Raw genomic sequence first — 6,754 nt, 5'->3', positions numbered from 1 at the left:
CCATCATGCTTTTGCCTCTGGGAGTCATGCCTGTGGCTTGCAATGCCTTATGGGATTTGTAGTTTCAGCACAGCTGGAGAGCCAAGGTTGCCTACCCCTGCATTAGATTAATAGGACAGCCAGACAAGTTGCATTTCCAGAAGGGTGTCACCAATGGAGGTCCCTTGTATATCTTTTTAATATCTGTATCTTCTATGAAAGTCAAACTGTGCTAAAGGGATTCTGTTACAAACAAAAAGACCTGCACAGTTAGACACTGATGGAAGCTGCTTGTCTGACTCGTGTACTGCATGCGATTTCTGAGACCTGTAAAGCTATAGTTATTCCTTATGCCTGTGGTAACAGGTTTAATCCCTTTAACACATGCTGACTACAAGCTGTATTTAAAATGTGCTTCCAAATACCCTGTTACCCCGAAAATAAGACCTAGTACTATTTTTGGGAATTGCTAAAATATAAGACCTACCCCCGAAAATAAGACCTAGTTGTGACCAATCCCAGGGGCGGGGGTGGCATAAGGGGGGAACTTGAAGAGTTGCGGGAGAGAATCAGCAGTGCCAACGAAGCCAGCGCTAGAGGAAGCGAGGCGGCACCGGAGGGAGCAGAGCCGCATAAGCCAATGCTTCCTCTATAGCGCCGGCTCCTGTCACAGGTGGTGTGATACCAAATGCACTCCGTCTGTGAGGAATCGATGGTGAAAGTGCTCTTCCCTCATTCTGGCCAGCGATTAGTTACCAAATTGCTCTTGGGCAGGTACGGCACCCCTGATTGCCCTGATCACCATATTTTTGTACATGAATAAGTGTGGATTGTTGTACATTAACAAAAATAAGACCTAGTGTGTGTTTTTTGAGCCAAAAAAATATAAGACAGTGACTTATTTTCGGGGAAACACGGTATGTGTAAATGATCTTTAAAGCCATACTACTACTTTTTAGACAGGAAGTAGGAAAGGGATAGAACCCATTTGAGGAGATTTGTTCTCACATTCTGTCTGGACAGGAAGTGATGAGAAATCTCTCCAGTGGGAGGACAGACTGCAAAACCATAACATTTTCTCAGTAAAATGGGAAATGGTTAGAACCTCTGGCAGGTTATTACTTTGTGTGTGTGTGTGTGTGCGCGTGCTCTCTTGTCCCGGTGTTGATTATTTGCCCTCATCTTTGTCCTCCTATCGTAGGGACAGGAAGTGAATGTAAGTCGTCTTCTCAGGGATATAGACAGCAGTTAAAGCTTGTCAGAACTATTTACTCTTTCCAAGTTTACCATAAAAAAAAAAATCAAAGGTTTGCCTGGAGTTAGGCTTTAGGAAGATTAAAGCGAACCTTTACCCCCTCTGACTAATAATCACATCAGCGTACAGCTCTGCATGCTGATATTAAATCATCTTGCATTCATTAGCTAAACAAACATATTTTTATTTTACTTACGATTTCTTTTTTTACTTCCTGGTCCACTTTGGCACAAATGATGTAATCGTGCCCGAGCATTGCATCCTGGGAGGTTACATCAGCAGAGCATTCCTGTGAAATCTCATCTGTAATCTCAGGGAAAGGCATTTTCCTCCCCTGAGATGATGTGCATGGTCACATGTCCTGGTCACATGTGCCAGAGTTCCAGGAAGTAAAGGGAGATCTCGTAACCTGCCCCTACTTAAAATGGCCGCCGTCAGAAGAAATAAGGAATGCAAAGAAGTATGTGTTTGTAGGTTGTCATTACTAAACATTTCTAAAGGTGCCTTTTGTTGTTGTTTTAAAGATATGGGAAGAGTTCCTCTTTAAAGTGGACAAAGCAGCCTGTTCTACCTGGATTAATGATTAATGGGCAGAACCAATCCCAATCCTCGGGCTCACCATACTAGTTACAATCTGATTGTACAAACAACTTTACATTTACCAAAACAATGTAATATGAAGACCGACCTAATCTATCCAGTCAGGCAGACGGGCATTTGCACTATATAGTTGCTGGTAGATCTGAAGGGCATTGTTCAATGAGGTTGTAATGTGTGTGGTGAGCTTAAGGGCTCATTCACATGGGAATCGGCTGGCACGTACAGCTCCATGCTGCGTGCACGGCTGTAGCGGCCAGCTCCCGGGAAGGACAGGTGCGTGTGATTAGTACGCAGGATACAGTCCATGAACCCATCGCACTGGAAACCGCTGTTCCTTATAAAAGATGGGTGCTGCGGCAGTCGATGGACGGCAACCTTCTATCAATGGCGTCTGTTTATTGACGCATGAAACATAGCACAATGCATCAAAAAGCAACGTTTCGGGTTCTCACAGGATCCCCTTCATTAGGCAAAATGAGTACAGCTCCATGCTGCGTGCACGGCTGTATCGGGCAGCTCCCGAGAAGGACAGGTGCGTGTGATTAGTACGCAGCCCCTGTCCTTCTCTATGGGGCTACGCTGCCCTACACTCCGCTCGAGTGCAGGTCCGTACGGGTGCATGTCCCTGCTCAGACGCAGACAGAATCCATCCTGTCAGCATACGAGTACGTTCACCCGCGCAGATGTGCAGGGCGGGTGAGCGCAGTGCGGCATATGGCCACGTAGTCACATAGAGAGTCCCGGGAGCTGCCTGATACGGCCGTGCACGCAGCATGGAGCTGTACGTGCCGGCTGATTCCCCTGTGAATGAGCCCTAATACAAACTGGTATAGGGAGGCTTGTGTCTGAGTGCATCTCCGTCCTAATACCTGGATTGCGATCATTTATAGTTGGTGTAGCTGAATGTGTAAGTGAATGTTGCATGGCTCTGTATTCTTATGACCCACAATACCAATCCTTTCCTTTTGGGGGGAATAACGTACACTTATCTGGACAAAGTTTCAGGTCTGGCTGCTGGTGTGTGGCCAGCTTTGGTTTTGCTTGAATGTTAGGACAGCTGTGTTTACTCACTAGCTCATTCAGAGGATGTTTGCTGAATGGCATCATAATTGTATGAAATCACACACTTGGAACAATGAACACGCCATATGAACGGCTGTTTATGCTGAACACTACCTTCTTAATACATTCACCCCTGTATTAATGTATCTCCACTATAGCTGATTTCTTATTGCTCTCAGGATCAATCAGCATTTTTCCAGCGCAGTTATCTAAAACAGATTGCTTCTATGAAATGTCAACGTTAAATACCTCATTAACAAATTGAGGTGAATATCAGTTTATTTCAGAATACAGAATTTCATCATTCCAAGCGTACTTTATGGTGTAAGGCTTTTTTTTCTAGCCATTTCTGTACAGAATAAGGCGCGGTCTGTGCTGTCATTGCTGCTAAATCCCAAAAATGTATTTGACAAATGCCAGGACACGTGGCACCCCCTAGAGGTTTTTTGTAGGTACTGCACACAGGCATAAAGGCAAAGGAAAAAAAATACAATAAATAAATGTCATTAATATATACAGTCATGGCCCAGAATATTGGCACCCCGGCATTACTGCCAGATAATGCACCACTTTGCACAGAAAGTTGTTGCAATTACAAATGTTTAGGCATTCTCATGTTTATTTCTTTTGCTATTGGTATGACACAAAAAAAGTGGAGAAAAAAAGCCAAATCTGACACGTTCCACGCAAACCTCCAACAATGACTGGACAAAATTATTGGCACCCTCAATTAATATTTGGTAGCACAGCCCTTGTGAAAAAATAACTGAAATCAATCGCTTCCTGTAACCATCAATGAGTTTCTTACACCTCTCTACAGGGATTTTGGACCACTTTTCTTTCGCCAACTGCTCCAGGTGACCAAACAATACCCCTCTATGTAATGGAGAGGGGAAGGTGTCTTTATTTCAAACCAGGAGAGCATCCAATCTTATCTCCCATAGATACAGTAAGTGAGGATTGTCACCCTAGGACAAAGTGTGTTACTGGGTACAGGGTTAGGAGTGCCTAGTAAGGACGACCATCTAGCTTGGTGGTTTGTATGAGTTGTTCATTATTAGCACCTAATGCAGTCAGTGCAGTTTGTGGATAAGCCCCCCACCCCCTTCTTCAGGGCTTAAGAGTATGATTTGTAATTGAAACTGGAAGCATTTCACAAAAGGTCTGTTTTAGGTCTAAATTGATCTGCAGTATCAGTGTAACCGTGTACAGTCGAGGGTGGCAGACACCCTCACATTCACTGTGAATTGATCTCCTTAAAGGAGGACTACCCCTACTTAGATATTCTTATCAGTCCAGCCCTGCCAGAGAATGTGAAACTGGAAGGTTTACCAGGTAAAAATTAGGGGAAAAGAAGCAAAAGCAGCCATTTTATCTAAGTAACTGCATTTTATTTCTATTTTATCCATTGAGGTGCACAGGAAGTTTTTAACCTTTGGGTTATACTGCTGTCAACGGGAGAATTTGACACTGGCAAACATGAAAAATGGAGGGCAGCCCAGGATAACCCCTCCTACTACCAGAATGCCTCAGCTTTTTCCTCAGCTCTGTTAAGGCTGTATTTTTTTTGCAAGCATGTTTCTTCTTGAATTATTTTCTTTGCTCAAGACTCTTTTTGATTGCAGCCCTTCTGCATGGTCATCCTCAGCCTGGACAGGATGTTGCAGGCAGGGCCTGGAAGTAACATTTAGGCACAGGTTTCTGGGCTGAGCACTTTTCAGACATTTGTGGTAAAGGTTGGCGGTGAAGCGCTTTCCAGGTCCATAGCCACTGACACTTGCAAGGTTTCTGAATGCTCATTGAGTAGGCCGGTCAGGCTGAGCACCAGGAGATACTTCATTTACTTAGGTTGTTGGGCACCATTATTTTCCATTCCTTCGTTTTGCCGCAGAAGCGATTAACACTGTGAGATTGAACACTGATGCCACCCACTGGGTGGAGTGTGCCAAGTGCTCACCGCTGCTCCTCTGGCTTGCAAATGGCTATGTGGAACTTTGATCTTCAATCAATTCCTGCTGCCCGTCTAAAGTGACTAGTCATCTCTGGCCATTCAGCCCTCACTTGCTACCAGCTGTCCTGATTTTGTGATTGTCTGAGGCCTTGTCTCTTACCCTAAGCCTTTAAGTTGCCTTACCACCACATTGTGGCAACATGTCTAATTCTAGACAGATGGGGACAGGGTGACAGTCCTGGGTGCCCCCAGCTTAAAGTCTACTAACATCTTGAGGTTGTTGTGACAACATCTCAAGAGTTGCAGAGCAAAGAATACCATGTTTCCAAGCTTTTTTCTCCTTGGAGGCTCCAACAGGAATGGCTAGACTCTCATTTCGGCTGAGGTTTTTGCCATGATCATGCAAGCTTATAGTCTCAAAGATTGGGTTCCACCCTTTCCTAGTAGGCACACTCTACTAGATCTGTAAGTGCTTCTTGAGCTTTTTGGTATCCAGCGGTTGTTTCTCAGATTTTGCAACAATGCCACCTGCTCTTCTATTCACACATTCTCTATATTCAACCAGGTAGATGTCATGTCCTCATCTGATGTTCATTTTGGACATAAGATCCTTCAGGCATCTTTCTGAGCTGCAGGAAATCCCCAGTTCTCTGTTGTTTCTTAGGCCTTTGTTGTGCTTTTGGGTGTACTGAAGGTTAAATACTTCCTGTGTCAGTCAATGTATAAGATAGATAATAAGGACTTTTCTACTCAGTGTAAAATCTTTTTCTTTGAGTTCATTTGTGGGACAAAGGTTCACTCCTATGTATTTATAATCGTGCTCTCAGTACTGCTATGCTACAAAACTGAGCAAGATTGGTCATCTTGGGCTGGCCTACAGGTTTTATTGAATGCCAGCTCGCAGCAATCCTGTAGGTGGCAGTATAACTCAAAGGTTAAAGATTTCCCATGTTCCTCAAAGGACACCAAAAAAAAAAAGATTTTACAGCAAATGCAAAAGTCCTTGTTTTGTCTTTAGATACACTTTAAATGACAATTAAAAAAATGTAACATATTGCAGCTTACCAGTCCTTAGATGTGGCAGTTTCATTGTTTTTTTGCATTAGGAAGTGTGTGTGTTTTTGGAGGTTTAGCAGATGAAAATAAAGGGACAAATAGCCGGAACACAATGAATCCAGCCACCACATCTAAGGACTGCTGAATTGAATATATTGAACTTTGTTGTTAGGTGTAGATACATTTTAAACCTTTTGCTGCTAAATATGTGAGTACTATGTTTGTGGCAACATGGCCCTGTAAACGGACTCCTGGCTGCTATTGTTCCCTTTTTGGTTCTGCTAAATACACCATTGAAAGTGTTTTGTTCTGTTTTTAAAGTGCAGGAAAAACCTGTTGCCTTTGCCAGAAATGTGAGCTTAGCTGATAACTTTCTGTGTATAAGGAGGAGTTGTTGAGATGAGGAGAGGTCGGTGTTCTTTGTAATACATCAGTCAGGGCTGATACCACATGCTTTGAATTCAGAGCTGTAGTGTCATGTGAAAAAGGAAGGTAGGGGCATGGTATATTTCCAGCACATCAACAGTTATTTATGTACGTGCAAAGTGTTTAAAGGGATAAAACAAATGTATTGCAGAGCTGCATTAAAAAATATATTTACATTTTCATGGTCAGCACATAACTGCAAAAACAACTTGATCTATGAAGTGTTTGCTAAGCAGAACCTCCACAACCTACTTATAAATATTAACATACACCTGTCATGACACAACTCTGGAGACCGCATTCGGTGACCCTTTCTGAAAATGCTGGCTGTCCGTGATGATTTGTCTTTAGTACTTTTAGTCACTGATCCATAACAAGCATAGAGATAATGAATGCCATTTAGTACATGCTTGTTCTGGGTCTGT

This window comes from Nanorana parkeri, unplaced genomic scaffold (assembly GCF_000935625.1).
Source record: "Nanorana parkeri isolate BGI_ZX_2015 unplaced genomic scaffold, ASM93562v1 scaffold25, whole genome shotgun sequence".
NCBI lineage: Eukaryota > Metazoa > Chordata > Amphibia > Anura > Dicroglossidae > Nanorana > Nanorana parkeri.
Note: the sequence above shows the minus strand (reverse complement) of the source record.